A 17,294-nucleotide genomic window follows, 5' to 3' on the forward strand; every position below is an offset into this window, starting at 1 on the left:
ATCGTTTTTGTGTGCTGATTTTATAGGAAATGAAACTCATTGAAGTCGCATAGCCAGATTTAAAGATTTATCGTGTTACAATTTATTAAATTGTAGAATTCAGTCACATATAGTTTTGAATATAAAAACTCAAATGCAAATATCATTGGCATAAGGCTTGCTTCAGATGATCTACAATTCGTAATTAAAGTTGGAACACATTTTTATTCATAATTTCATATATTGTATTAGATAAATAAAATATATATCTTATATATATATATATATATATATATATATATATATATATATAATATATATCAAATATAATAATATAATATTATAAAAAATATATTAGAATACACACATATACATTAGTATATGATATTATAAATAAATTTCTGTTTTGAATTTTTTTATCGTAAATTATAGATCAGATGAGCTTCAGTCAAATGAGCTTAAGTAAAAATCATTAAACTTAAAAAGCATTAAATTTACTATCTATAAGCGTATCGTAAGAGTGTATTTTGTTGTTTCAAATTTTATGTGAATGATATTAAATGGCTTTGATAATGAATGGAAAATGTTTTTAAAGTATACATACATGACATGGGTTTTTATGAATCAAGATATAACTGAAGGTATTTCTTTTGCACTTCTCGGTATATGCAGTTTACGTACGATTATTTCTCGCGACAGTTATTCATTCATAATTCAGCCTCGTAATTCTGGAGCAATGCCGTAATCGAAACGAATGGAACATTCGCCCAGAAAAAAATTTCCATGTTTGTCTTTCCGAGAAAGTATGAAATATGAATAAAAAAGTACAAATTGAATAAAAAAGTTCAGAGGAAAGTTGGATATAAATTAATCATATAAATTTTTAAACTTGTTTGAATTTACTAGTAAAGTAGTTACATAAGTTAAATTTAGGATAACTTTTTAATTCTTAATTGTAAGATTGGGCCAAACTGTAAACTTAGAACTTTTCGCATTCACGAAGTTGTTTTAAAGGATGAAATAGTTTTTGAGAAAGTAAAATAATAAATTTAAAGATATTTTTTCTAATATACATGTGCACACAAACATATTTATATATCTTTGAATTTATTAAATTATCTGCACCTTTCCTAAAAAAAGAATTAAATTATTATCCGAACTGTCTTATTCAATGTATGTATTATTGTTTTATTATTAGAGACTTTTATAAATAATTTATTTTTTACGAAAAATCTTTTTTAAAATATTTCCGGCAGAAGACGAGTACGACTTAATGTTTATCGCAATAGTTGATTGCGCTATTTGCACCGAGTGCGGAAGAAAAATGCCAGTAACGAGCCGTAGAAGCGTCGTATAATCGTAATGAGCCACGGTAAATGGTCGAGTTACGGGAATATCGGCGATATACCGTTCTCAAAGAAAAATCTCTGACCACAGCTGACGTGAAAGAGTAACGAACCGCTCGTAATTTGTAATTCCTAACGACCGAAGGAAGAGCGTGAGCTTAACGATGTCGTTCTTTCGTGGTAATAACGAGAGTGCACTTTTGGATATGCGCCAAGCTTCCTGCATAACTAAACAACTATTGATGCTAAAGATTAGTGACTTTATGATCTTCAGAATAATATATTTTAATAAAATATAACACGATACGCAAATCTTAATAATTCAAATAACGCTAGCGAAATATTAATGTGTTAAAGAGAACTGAAATTTCTCTACAAGAAGTGAAATTTCTCTACAAGAAGTGAAATTTAATAATTTAGTATAAGAATGATTTAATTTACTTTCTTAAGAATTGAAGAAAATTAATCTTAAAGTTGAATTAAGATGGATTTTCTCAGGGAAAATAATAACAAGGAGCTGATTTTTCAGTTGCAGTTTCGCACAGTTCACTACTATTTTTGTGAATCAATATTGCACAGGTGTTTGCGCTGTGAATTATCGTTGCGGTTTCATGTATTTACAGCCAACGAATTATTTATATTTTTTAACAGCAAATAAATACACTGCAGTACTATGTGCAAATGTATACAAAGACTGATTTCTTTTATGGAATGCTTACATATTCTTTTTCCGTGCAAATACACGTAAACGTGAAAGCTTTGCCGCAAAATATATTTTAACTGCAAACAACGATAAATTATTCTTTTTTATTAAAGCGACTATCAATTCTTATTAAAAGATCATTAATTTTATCATTCTATATAATTATCTTTTTTGGAAAATAAATTATTATAATAAATTTATAAACAATAGATTCGTAGATAACAAAGACGTGATATCTAAATGATGATGTCCAAATATCTATTCAAAATATAATGCATTAAACTGAATGCATTATAATCCATCTTTATATATCAATTAATATATATCAAATAATTATATTCATACATTATTAATTATGAATTTAATTTTTCTTAGAAAATTGATAAATCAAAGAAATTTTATATTAATTTTATTTGTATATGTATAATCCAAATTTCTACTATATATGCTACCTCGAAAAATTACCGTAACTTATTTTTTATTTGTGTTCACGTAAAATGCATAAAACATCAAGATCTTAACAAATAAGAATATTTAATATCATATTTGAAAATGCAAATCTCTTTTAGTAGTGCAATACATAATAGCAGTTAAAGCGAAATACGCATGTATAAACTTCTTTCGTGACAAGAATATCTTCCACTTTTGATATGCTTCGTTTAATTTTCTACCTTTTCCGTTTCATGTTTTAACTGTATAAACTGAAGAAAGTTTTAGCTGAAAAACTTTATTTTCTTATATAAGAAAATACATTTATAAAATTCTCAGTCTAATATCAAGATTGTGTCGCTTTGATATTTATATATAAATTTGGATAATCTACTTTTATTTGTATTTAACTTTTCTAAGTAATATCTATATACATATATTACTTAGAAAAATTATATAAGATTTATATATTTATATATTTTTCTAATTATTTACACAGATTGTGTAAATAATTAGAAAATTATAATTTTTTAATAAAGTTTAAAATTATTATAAACCCAACTTTATCGTCTATAATACTTACAATATTTATAAATTATTATTTATAATTAATTCTACTCTTAATTATTATTCCCATATCAAAGCTCACTGTGTAATAAACTTGTATTGTAAAAATAAGAAAATATAATTTAAATCTTGAATTTTTAAGAAATATAGAAGTATGTTGTTAATTTATAAAATTAAATTTTTACTAGCAACTGCATCAGAATAAAGTTTTAATCTTGTTCCGATATTTTTTACTTTATATGTAGTTTTTTTAATCCATTATTTCATAATTATAAAATAAAAAATAATATACCACTCACCAATACGATGCGCAACAGCAGAGTTGTACACTACGTTGCAATCTGTAAAAAATACAGAGATATATCCAAATTACATATAAAAAAATATCTAAAAAATATTAATATACAAAAAACTAACTATATGATACGCGCGATTAAATTTCCTGTTTTCGTTTTTTATATAAATGTCTAATAAAACACAAGTTGCATAGTTTTCGAAAGATTCTTTTTAGATAAAAGCTTTTATAAGATATGATATGTATAGTGTGTGTGTCAGAGTGTGTATGTATATAAAAGAGAATAAAAAAAATTATATTTTTTTTATAAATTATCTAAATCGATATAAATCTAAAACATAATAATGTAAAAATATTGATTAATACAATTTTATTATAGATATTTTCAGTATCTTAAAATAAAAAATTTATACATACATACATACATACATACATATATATAATACATATATATATATATATATATATATATATATATATATTTATTTATTTATTTATTTATTTATTTATTGTGCTATAAATGACAGAATGGTTTGTCATTGCAAAAATAAACGAGCATCTAATTACAAGTAACAAATAAATAAAATAAGTTACAAATTACTTACATTACGGTAGCTTTGTCGTTGTTTGATGCCTCTCTTTTCTTCGTTACTTGCTTCTTTATGACACTCGGGAAAACACGATGAATTAATCGCACGCGCACTAGTGGGCAAAATATGATGATCGCACGGCACTTTGCACGACACTCCCGATGTTAATCGTATGTTAATGCGCGATTTATTGTTATTTATTATTATGGTAGAGAAGAACAATGTGCGAAAACTATATTAATTTATTCGACATTCACACAAAAATCGCAGTTAAATTTTCACACATTATATATTTGCTATCCTTGTGTTGGCAATTATAGCTTTTAAGGCATTGTATGCTATATTTATTTTATTATGTCGTTATAAATACATGTGTAAATTAAAGCGATTATTTATGTAAAATGCTGTAGAAAATGTGTTATTTTGTCGACTATTTGCGTGATACATTGTGATTGCATAAATCCCATAGAGATACATATTTTAACAATTATTGATGTACAAACGTCGATATTTTGCTTCGTGATTGACAAACATTGAAATACGTGACTAAATATAACTACATTCATTGATTAATATCGTCACGCTGATTTGGAATCTGTCGGCGCATATAATAATAATAATAGAGAAAAATACAAATATAATATCGATTTCAACTTGATATCGCTCTATGTAAATCGAGTTAGATTAATTAAGACACGCGACTGATCGTCAAAAAAAATTATACATATAACAGTCAATTCAATATTATAAACATCGCAGATTTTTAACGTATAAATCACACGAAATATGTATTATTCATATCGATATATCATATTTCTCTCGTTATTTGAATTAAATAACCAAATAATTATTATATATATTTATTGACGATTTTAACGAGATAGAGAATGATTGTACTTCAATCGTAATACGATACATACAGGACAATTGATGTCGCTCCCCCTACCATAGAATGTTCCCTACTCCATTCATCTATTGCCGCTGAATGATAATATCAAGGCCACGCCGTTGTAAACAATACCGCGCGAACGTTTCTTACAACGTTTAGCGCTGTGCGTACTCACGACACAGTCCTTGACCTTGTTATTCACGCGACGCACTTGAACGAGTGAGTATCGGCGTGAATTGCTCCGTGTGTGTCGTCGTATTACGTATCGAAATACGATCATTTCCCTTATATTATTAAAATTAATGATTATTATATTGCGTAATTGATTAACTCGCACGAAAAGACATGTACAAATATCGTGACAAGGGCTATTAGATTCGAGAATGTCCGATATATTGACTGCTAATTAATAAATACATATTTTGCGGGGGATTTACGTATTGAAAACTTAACTAATACTTGATTTATACATCATATATCCATATCATGTCTTGACTAGTATTGTCGATAACTCGATTTGTGTAATATACGATATCAGAGTGAAACCAATGTTACTAATAAAATATCGTATACAGTATAGAAACAAATTTTGAGCTGAGCTGCGTCACGATATGTTCAATTGACATTAATCTAGTTTTTATTATTTATTAACCGCGCGCCACAAATGCGTTTGTACATCGTTGTAATTTTAAATCAAAATGTATATTTTGCAAGATTTATTCTATCAAAGTCTATCATGCATTCTTATTATAACGTGAGATATTAAAATTGCCTTAAAATGCGAGCATATAATTAGCAATGAAGATAGCAAGTGCTGTAGCGCACAGTATGTGAATTGGACTGTGATTTTCGTGCGAGTATAGAAAAAATTATAATTTTTGCATTGTTTCTCTGTTGTAATAATAAATAATAATAAAGTACGCATAGATTAACACGGGATTGAAATCGGGAGTGTCGTGTAAAATACCGCGCGATCAATATTTTATTCATTGCACGCGTACAATTATAATTAATCGTTTTTCCGCAAGTGAGTGCTATAAAGAAGTGAAGAACGAACAAAAGAGAATGAGGAAGTCCAGAGAGGCATCAAACAACAACGGATCTAGAGGTAAATAATTTGTAACTTTTTATTTATTATTTGTTATTTGTTAATAACAAATTAGTTGTTCGTTTAATTCCGCGATAATTATCATTTTAAAGTATTGTGTAGTATAATATTTAAATAAATAAATAAATAAATATATGTATATATATATATATATATATATATATATATATATATATATATATATATATACACATATATGCATAATATTTGCATAATATTTGCAAAAACTTTATTTTAAAATATTGAAAATATCTATAATAAAATATTTATATTAATATTTTTATATTAATATATTTGAGATTTGTAATTTAGATTATATATATAAAAATTAGAACTTTTATATATATATATTCTAAATTTATTTAGGATCCTATTTATATATACATATCCTAAATTTATTTATAAAAGCTTTCATCTAAGAAAGAAATTTTATTTAGAAATTATACAATTTGTTTTATTAGACATCTGTCTAAAGAACAAATACGAAATTGAATCGCGCGCATCTTATACTTAGTTTTTTAAATATTAATATTTTTTAATCATTGTTTTATATATAATTTTGATATATGTATTTATATTTTTCACAGATTGCAACGTAATGTGCTACACTTCTGTTGCGTCGTATTGGTGAGTAGTATATATATTATTTTTTATTTTGTTACTGAAGGAAAATGTGGATTTTAAATGACAGATTTGCCAAAAGTGATCAGGTATAAATTAATTAACTTAATTTAAAAATATTAAAGCTCGTAAAGAAATTTAATTTTTTTAGATAGTCTTCTTTTAGTAAGTCTTTTTTAATTAGTCTCTTTAATTTAAATAAATTTGGAAAATAATTTCTTCTAGAAGTTAAACATAAATTTTTATTTTAATAGAAGTAGCTTTTCTTTGTCTAATATACTTTATTTATTTTTTTGTTTGTTTACTGATTACAAGATATATAACTTACAAAAAAACTATCAACGAAGTAGCGTCTCATACGGATATATTAGCTGCGAGATAGAACAAATCCGATGCAGGCAGATATTTTATCTTCATTTCTCTTCCTATTTCATGGAAATAAAAGATTTGTTAGCAAAGTTTGCTTTATAAATCCCGTTAATCTTAATGTTTTTCTTTGAAGAAGAAATATTAAGCAATTTTTTTGACTTATGTTATGACTTTTTAGGCAAAAACATATTACTTTAATATGAAAATACTAATTTAATATTATATTAAGAAAACATGAAAAATAGAAAAAAACTCGTTATTTTTTTATCTAGCTTTAATTTTTATCTAGCTTTAATTTTATATATTTCTTTCCGCGTTTGTTTGTTACTAGCTTTAAAATTGAAAATAAAACTTTTACCATGCATTAAAATTAATATGATCTGCATGTTATATATTGTAATTATATAAATATATTATATTGCGAAATTTTTAAAACATAGAAATAAATTATACAATAATTTTACAGATAAATATGATGACATGATTATAAATATAAATTATAAAATGCGCGCTTACTAACATATTAAATTATTAATATTATTATAATTAAATTATTAAATTAAATTAATCTGTTAAATTATTAAAATTTTTTTGCAAAATATTCTGGTTTTGTGTATGTGCGTGCGCGCGCGCGTACGTGTGTATATTGCCTCTTTGGATAGATCTTCAAGTTAAATCCAATATATGACAGTAAACAAATTTATAATATAAGAAGCTTTATATTATTGTTTCGCAAAAATGCGTATACGTCTTATCGGAATCTTCCCTTTGCGGCACGATAAAGCAGTAATATTTCATGTCGGATTGGGGTTCAAGACTTCGTAAATATGATTATTTATATATGATTTTATATATGAAATTTAAGATAAGCTATAAAGAAATGATGATTTTTTTTAATAAGCATTTTTAATATTTAATAAAAATTTTAATTTTAAATGAAAAGTATTTATAAAAAGCAATAAATCTCGGTTATTGTACGATATAATATTGGTCATAATTATTTTCACAATTTAATAAGAAAACAAATCAAATCTGTGTAGAAAAAGAAACAAGCACAATGTATATTTAATCCTAGAAACGCAGAGTAAGATAAACATTCTTAGTACTTAAGAGTGTGTGCTTATCTTTTCATTTTATATTGCTTTACCTCTCTACTTCTCTCAGCTGATTCAAACAAGCAGATATAAACGAGAAGGACTAAGGAAAATAAAGCTTTTTATTGGCATTATATTTCGCTGAATATCATCAAAAGCAACGAATTTGTGTATCATTAACGGATATAATATTATTAGAAAATTTCAGCACGTTTTAGAATTAATTATACTTTGTAATCAATAAGAAAAAAGAATAATTTTTATATGAGAAAAAAATATTACATTTTTTTTATTTTAATACTTTTTCTTTATAAAATAAGTAAAAAAATTGTTATAGTTTGTATAAAATTGTGATTATAGAAAATTTTTCGGACTGAATGCTTAAACATAATCGGAAGTACGCCGATATTTTTTCGACAAAAAGAAAGAAGTGATATAATCGTGAAGTAAGCGTGCTCTTCTTCGATGTACTAATACTCTATTACTCCACTCATTTGTATTCTTTGCGGACGAATTCTTCGCGATACCTCTTGAGATGTCAAATCCACGCCAATATCGTGAATTTAATTTTATTTGTAGGATAGAAATTGGAGCTGAAAGTCATTATCGAGCTGTTTCGCATTCCGAAAATTTTGTACTCTGATACATTGCTCACTGAAAATATTGTTTCTCGCATAGAATCTATTATTTCGTATTTTGTTTACTTACAAATAAAATAAAACTACAAATATTTACAGAATTTTCCTAACATACAAAATATATTTCTTATTAAACCAAAGTATAATTCACTTCAAAAAGGTGTTCGTGCTATGTAATAATTTTGAAGGAAATAATTAACAATCTCAATCTTTGTGATTGTAATATATAAAATAACGATATTTATAAAAAAGATATATTTGTCTTTGTGTGTGTAATATTTAAGGGATGAATTTTTTAAATCTTTTTAGATTTATAGCAAAATATATATCTTATATATAGATTAATAAGACTATAAATTAATAATTTGTAATATGTTTTAATTTCAGAATATTTTTCAAAATTTTTTGAAATGATATCTAACGAATACTTATAAAAAGAAACTAGATAATGCTATAATTTGATATAATCATAGGTATACTTTAAATGATATTTTCGAATATGTTTCAAAAACTTGTAAGAATTAATTAGGTTAAAGGTCCGTTGTCATAAAAAATTTTTGTAAAGTGTCAAGTTATCTCGCGAAGAGCAGGTACGAAGAGGGTTAAATGAAGAATCGGAAAAAGTTCGTAAAAGGGTCGACGACTGACTTTTCATCTCAATCTCAACGACAACGAGGTAATGACATCCTCATTTCATCAGATCCTTCGAGATGACGAGCGTGCCGCGGAACGAACCGTTTCGGCCTGCTCTAAGGTCAATGACACACAGTCTCGTAATGGCAGAGTAATAACAAGACTCGCGCCTTTTGCTCATGTAAATTTTTGTGCTCTCAGTACCCATCTCGATGGTATATTTCGCGTCTTTATCCCACCCCTTTTTCTTCGCGTTATTTACTGACTATATATTTGAAGCATACTGGTTTTTATGTGTGCGTTGTTACATCGTTTTATTTGTTTAATTTTTCGGCGAGATAATTTCACCGCACTAGCATTATTATTTTACTGGCTTGCTGATTCTTTGCGCATTTTATTTCATCTTGATTACTTTGGCTGTGAATGCGCAAAAACGCATTTTCAGCAAGCTATGGTGAAATTAATGTTGTGTCCGCTTGCAATTACTTTTTCCATTAATCTTCGTGAATCGTCGTCGCACAGTTTCACAAAACAAACTTTTTGAACTCGTATAACACAGTCTCATTTAATATAGATCGATTTAACATTCGCGATTTAACTAGTAATCTTATTCGTAGAGGGATAGGTAGCTAACTTTCAATAGAGTTTCATATGAAGGATTATTATATAGTATATCAGTCTTTCTCAATATATCAGAGAATAAATTTATTTTATTTATATATTTACACTGTGTACATAGTTTTTCGTCCGTAAAAGCATTATGGAATATATCATGAAATATATGGAAATATATTGAGCCAACATGTGAGAATGCATGTAGAACAATAAATAAAATTTTATCTTTTGAAATATATTCGCTCACTCGTTATTTTATAGATACAGACTCGATGACAAGAATCAATTTGCACAGTATCTTCTTTTTGAATATTCTATATTTCATATTAAAATATCTCATTTTTATCACGGAAAAAGATAATTGGATAATCTTTCTGAATCTAGCCAATTTTATATATCGTTGAGTAATTTATTTAATTGAGATAAGTTTCGAAAGTATTTTATATCTTTTTAACATTATAAATTCATTATTAATTCACTCTTGAAATATTTGTCCAAAGATTTTTATTTTCGGTTGTTAATTATTTGAAGATTTTAGATATGAATGAATTATATTAGATAGAAGACATCTCTTATTATCTTTTTTGACAAAATCGAAGAATATATCCAAGCTAAAGTTCATTAGACAAACAATCTCATTAATGTAGATTAATATTGATTAACATTGAAATTAATTCAAGTTCGTAGTGTTTTTCATGTGAAATTGTACAATACAACAAAAACTACTGTTTGTGGATCGAGAGCACTTTTATATTTCACAAATTATTATTTCGCGTTATTGCGATACTTCGTACTGATAAAAAAGTTTTTCATGCATACGTAATATGTGGCTTGTGTCTCGTGAGAGTCACGACGTATAACCGTGGGCGACGGTTTTGTAACAGGATGTACATGGGGTTCACTTAACTTTAGAATGCACATTATATAACGTGTATATGCACAAATCCTAATAAATGCGTTTCCTTTTTAGAAAAACCGCCCAATAGGTATGCGGAAATCTAAATTCATTTCGATTATTTCGTAATTATCGCGTTATAAAGAAGTAAATCGTCACAATTTTATACGGTACTCTAGATTTTTCGTGCCTTTTTTTTGTTCATCATGAATTCATAACGTTATCTTTAAATCAATTTTAAAAATATAAAATCAATTTGATCGAGAAATTTGAAATTTGTCTCTCAAATAATTAATATAATTAATTAAATTGTGAAGGAAGACTATCTAAATTCTTTTGCTGAAAAATAGTTGATAAAAAATATAATTACAAAGTTTTTCAATGTATATAAATTAATGTATATTAATTACTTGTTTAAGTCCTGTTTCAATTTTCACAAATTTTATATGAAGACAAGTGTTGCATTTGATTAATGTAATTATGAATGTGAATGAATTTCTATTAATTATGTTATTTTCTTTGATAAAGTCCACACGTTGTTAATGCAATGTTAATTTTCTCAATAAGAATAGCTTCCAAAAAAAAATTTCTCTTATGTTATTCTATAAAATGCGAAAATGAGTAACACGCACGCAATTTTCTGACAGTATGCAATTTCATGTTGCGCTTTTTATTTTTACGCACAGCATATATGCAATAGTTTTTACGTATTTTATTTTGTACATCAGCAGAAGTAAAAAAGAATGCGAATTCATGTGCACAAAAGCATTGAAGAACTTGAACATCTATTTACATTAGATTATATTTATATGTTGGTTATGCGGTTATTAAGAAAAAAAGTGCTCTATTCATTTTTTATTACAATTTTTGAAATAAAAATATCTAAAAATATTTTATATAGGAAATGGCTTTAAAATGAAAATATAATTTAAATAAAAATATTTAGTTTTAAAATATAATATAAAACGTATAATAATAACTAATCTATCATGCTATATTAAAATATATTAGCGATATAATGCAATAATATTAAGTATTGTAAACATTGCTTTACAAGATGCAGTGATATTATTTTGTAAAAACAATTTCTTTTTTCAATAATGTATTACATTTTAATGAATAAGTATATATAAGTTAGCTGTCAAACACAAGCTTTTATTTCTTTTTTAATTTTCTAAATAATTAAACAATTTTAGTCAATTTGCTTAAGAAATATATAATTTTGAGTATTATAATTTTAAGTATAATATTAATTTCTCTAGTGAATAAGACTTTGAAGCAAAGCGCAAGGTAATACTTTGCAACGTTGCACGTTTGACGAGATTTCAACTATAAATTTTATCCGTCATAAGAGATTTATCGAATGCCATTACCGGTGATACTCGACTGGAACGTGTTTTGATGTTAAATTGAAAGCAAGATTTGAATTATTAATTTGAAAAAATTATCTAAAAGTTTGCTTGCATAACATAAGTGTAACGTATCTGAATTGTATAGTAAAATTTTATTTATATAAAAACATAGAGTGAAATTTATCTCTAAAATATAATAAATAAAAAAATTGGTTACTTATAGTTTGTAATTAAATATTAATTTATATTAATGAGATATTAAGATTGGCCTTTTGTTTCATAACGAACAAAAAAACATAATTTTATTTCACACAGACAATGGAATAAATTTAAATAAACATATAATATTAATTAATATGTTAATCTTTGTTATCAACCATACAATAAAGTTTTATATTATTTTCCTGTTATTCCATTATTATGGTTTATAATAGGTTTATGACAAGTGATGTTATTTGTATATAAAATTACAATTTGTAGAGATAACTATTTCTAAAACTCATTTTTGCTTATACGTAGCTGCTATATTTGACATAATAATGCGCGTATAATTTATTATGATATATATTTCGAAAATACTTCCCGGCCACAAAGAATTTCTACTTGCAGACCAAGCTAGGAGAAATTGTGAGGAATCTCATTTAGATACTGTGGCGGGCGAGACGATCATAAAAGTTTAAGGGTCCTTCTTGCACTGCACGAATTGCTTCTCCCTTACCTTTTCGTAATAAACGAGATGGCGAGACAGTTTGACATCTCGACTACTTGTCGACTATTTCGCGATATCACATACGAGTTCCGATAAGAGTATTGCAGAGAACATTTTTTTAATTTGAATTAAATACTCGCATAAAACAATAAATATCTCGTTTAATTTTTGGGAATGTTTATAGGAAAAAATTTCATATTGGATTATTTGTATAATATATGCTACACGTAAAATTCATTAAAATAAATGAAAACCGAATATTATGTGGTCTAGATAAATAATGTGCAGAGAATACGCATATTAAATATAGTATTCTGGATACTAGAAAAAAGAAATTCTTGAATTACTTTATTCTAAATACCACAAATAAAGCACCACAAATTAATAAACTGAAAATAAGATTTTATTGAATTTATTATATTTATGATGGGGAATATATCATATCTTAGTAATAAATTTATCCTTTTATTATGTTAAAATATAATTTAAAGAAAGATTTTCTTTTAAGATCGAAAAACATCGGATTGATAGATAATAATTCTCTTTCATATTATTCTTCCAATCTTATTACTCTTCTTCGATTTTAAATAATTCAGTTTTATATTCTTTCTAATTACGTCGCCAGAATCACAATCGCGCCACATCAGAACGTAAAAATTCATAATAAAGATGACCGCAAACAAGATATCAGAGAACATAAATATTTGCAGTGTTTTGATTCCTCCGCAAATAGCAGCTATTTTGATGCATAAAATCGGTTCAAATTAAGTCGTTATCGCATCAGCAATGAAATAATGTTGTGTTATCGGCTATCGGAACTCCTCTGTAAGTAAAAATAATAATCGGCGTTAATCTATGACGTGAAAAGTTATACTATAATGATGCCACATTTTTTTTTTGGGCCAGCACACACAATATTACTTAATACATTTCAATTTTGTCTTCCTCCGCTTTTACAATTACTAAGTTTTTTCACAATATTTCTACACTAATTGTATGAAAAACGTACTAATATGTTATACTACATACAAGGCATACGTAGTTACCCAGGGGCATACACGTGCGCAGAAACCCGGTGTTCATGTACAACGGAAGGCGTTCTTTAACATCCAATTATAGGGACAGTTACAGTACCAGCTATGTACTGGTACTTTATGTATCGTAATGTTGCGCAAAACCGGGGTTGGGCCAAGAAAGGCAGAGGCGCTTTGTGAAAATCAGAACGTGCCGCGAATCGTTAGTAAAGTCGCAATTTCATGTAATTCCGTGCACATATCTATCGTCCCGACATGCCATCTTTTCCAAAAAGTAAACCATTAATTTTTTTATGCGTTGAAGTCTTAGTTTGTAAGGCAATTGAATGACTTTTAAAAAACTCTTTTGTAAAAAGAGGATCTGCGTGTGTCCCAGATTTTTAATTACTAATAATTTCTTTCTCTCGTAAAAATGAGTGATTCCATTAATGATATTACTATTATAAAACTAAATGAGTTCATTCTAAAAATAGATTATACACATTAAATAATAAGAATTTTAGAATTAGTTAAAGCTCTTTAAAAAAAAGAAACAACTTCAGTTTTTCAAGATGACATTTGTGCATATTTCGAAAATACATTGTATGTTTTCAAATATATAATTTTTAATATAATTTTCCTATAAATATAAATTTTAATTTTTAATATAATTTTCCTAAATATAAATTTATTACTTTAAACTGATAAATAGAATTTTTACTAATAGTTTGTAAAAATTAGAGACATTTTGTACACGACTTAAAACTTAAATCGTACATTAACATCTTTATATTTTCAAACGATTTACTTTAATATTGAATTACAAATAATCGTCAATCACTATCAGTTTAATTAATTGCTAATCATATTTAAGAAGATATTTAAAAAGAGAATATATGAGAAGAGAATTACTGTGTGTATTGTTTAATATTTATTTTATTATAATTTTATTATGATTTCCAAAATCAAAAATAAAAAAAAATTGTATCATAAATAGAAAAATTGGGAACGTTGTGCCAATTTTCATGGCTCAATTGTATCGAATTGCAAAGGGAGTAGATTGCGATGTTTTTTGAAGAGCGGTACGCTTTGTCTGGCACAAGCGTTCGATCTTTGGCAGCCTTTTTAGATCGTAAAAAGAGGGAGGGGGAAGAGACGATAAAATACTACACGGTAATAAAATAAGGCGTACAATAAAACAGAAGTTCCTATAAAGACAGAACGAAATTACATGTTCGATTTAAAGATGGTTTAATCAAATATAGAGAGGGAATACTGAAATGGTATAATCGTGGAATCAGAATCCAAAAAGGACACTTTTCACAAAAATCTTGAATTGTTTCGAAAAGAATTGATGGCTTTGAATTTTTTTTCAACAACAATTCGTAAATATGAATTGGATTTCCTAAATAATTTGTAAAATTTATTTTGTTAAAAAGTGTCAAAATATCTTTTATACATATAAAATGATCAATTGCATATTAAAATTATATGTCAAATAGAAAATAATATAATAAAATGATAAAAATATAATTGTATAAAACAGCAATTTGATGAATTGTAACGGTAATTAAATTTATTATAGGAAGGAATATATACTGATCAAGATATATTCTACTGTAAAAACTTTAAGAATACCACATTGGATTTACGTTTTTTAAGTTCGGGATTACGTATTTAAATTCCCATTCGGATTCTCGCAATCAATACTTTTAGAATAAAAGATAAGATCTTACGTTGTTCAGCTTAATAGAAGCTCGCAAAAAAAGTTTTCTATTTTCTATTTCATACGTATATAACACGATCTCGAAACATTGCGTAAAACAGCTCAGAAAATATCTTATGTAAAAAGCCTATTCATATAACAGATTGTTTAAATAATTTTTTTAATCTCTCTCTCTCTCTCTCTCTCTCTCTCTCTCTCAATGTCTCCTTTTCAAAAATCATCTTTTTGCAGACGCGAAAATAAAGTAAAACCTATAATTAGGTAATTAATTTTTTATAATTTACTTGTTTTTGTATTATCTAATATTCAAGATTGCTTGGTAAATAAGGTTTTTAAACATTCCTTGGTAAGTTAATTACAATTTGTTTTGCTAATTAATTTTTGATTTGATTTAATTTTGTTCATTAGTAGAATATTGTTCAATTTCGAAATTCAATCTCATTCAGATGTACCTTCAACAATTAATGGTATTTTAAAACCTTTTTTGCCAATGCAAAAATAAAACGAAACCTAATTAAGCAATTAATTAATTAATTAAATATTTATAATTTAGTTTGTTTTTGTTTTCATTAAATTTCCTTGTTTATAATTTTCTGAAGAATGTCGATTCTGTAAAATCTGTGTACGAGAAATTAATTTAAAAAATCAATCAAGTTATCAATGTTTCAATATTTTTTTCTTTCTTTTTTCCTCTGTCAAAAAATAATGGAGGGAAAAATCTTCGAGAATAAATATCGATACCGCCGGAGGGAATATCAGAGCTTAGGGGCGGGTTAACATGTAAATTACGTTATCGCCGCGTCAACGACGATGCCGGAGTCGTTCGTATGAACTACTCAGAAAGCGTACATGCTTATTAAAGGCCGGTAATAAACTTGGTATGATAGCCACCAATTAAGGGTGGGATGTCTACTATCGGCATTGTGCTAGAATATAGAAAATCACGCTTTATCGCCGATCTCTCGCATAGCATCCGATAAATTCCAAAGTGATTTTCCGCGTTTCCAAATTATACCCTTCCGAACGTGGCGTGAAAGCCGAGACGATATAATAGTGATCGAAGGAATACCGGGATCAGAGAAAAACGGGAGGAAGATCCGGATATTTCGTTACACTGTAATGGCTTATTGAGTCGCGAGATAGAAATGCTTTTAAATTTATAGCGAGCAATAAGGATTCTGGTTTCAATAAACTTGAGTTGCGCTGATACTATTTTAGTGAAAATTAGTTTGAACAAAAAATTGTAACATGTACATATCCAGAAGCATTGTTTCGTAATGTACATTTTGTATCCTTGCTATGAATAACGAAAAATATATTAATTACATAATGTTTTATATAATATATTTAATTGAATATTATATAAACCTTTCTTTTTCCCGTTAATTCGAGAGCAAACGACATAAATAAATTTTAAAATAAATCCAAGAAAATTGCATCAGAAAATGTGACGAGAAAACTCTTAAATATAAGATAATTTGACAAGATTAATTTTAAAATATATTATATAATTTTGCGAATATATCTCGAAATTGCAACACGTGTAAAGCACGTTCCTCACCGCACGGAGAATGTTCTTCTGCTTTATAAAGAAGTTTCGCGGCTTCATTACGCGTATAAGGATTTCCTTCCAAATGCAATGCGGAACAGTTTGCCGCGTGCAACTTTGTGAAGGCGTGACTCTGTTGAAGATGATGGAATAGAAACTCTGTTATCAATCTAC

General features: G+C 26.7%; 2 protein-coding genes across 4 annotated transcripts in view; one reads left to right on the forward strand and one right to left on the reverse strand.

Annotated features, from left to right (window-relative positions):
- LOC145972622 (uncharacterized) overlaps nt 1-17,294 on the forward strand; it is a 61,106-nt gene that overhangs the window by 32,226 nt on the left and 11,586 nt on the right. For 2 of the 3 annotated variants that reach the window (XM_083101348.1, XM_083101347.1), the window contains one exon: nt 27-158. The exons of the other annotated variant lie outside the window; for it this stretch is intronic. The gene's annotated coding sequence lies outside the window, so the exon portion shown is untranslated. Of the gene's footprint in view, nt 1-26; nt 159-17,294 lie in introns of those variants that run through there. 3 annotated transcript variants of the gene reach the window in all.
- The window catches only part of Ccap-r (Crustacean cardioactive peptide receptor), a 66,130-nt gene that overhangs the window by 19,936 nt on the left and 28,900 nt on the right, over nt 1-17,294 (reverse strand). The gene's annotated exons all lie outside the window — the stretch shown is intronic.

This window comes from Camponotus vicinus, unplaced genomic scaffold (assembly GCF_025532165.1).
Source record: "Camponotus vicinus isolate PSW18456_S1 unplaced genomic scaffold, iyCamVici1.0 SCAF_6, whole genome shotgun sequence".
Lineage (NCBI taxonomy): Eukaryota > Metazoa > Arthropoda > Insecta > Hymenoptera > Formicidae > Camponotus > Camponotus vicinus.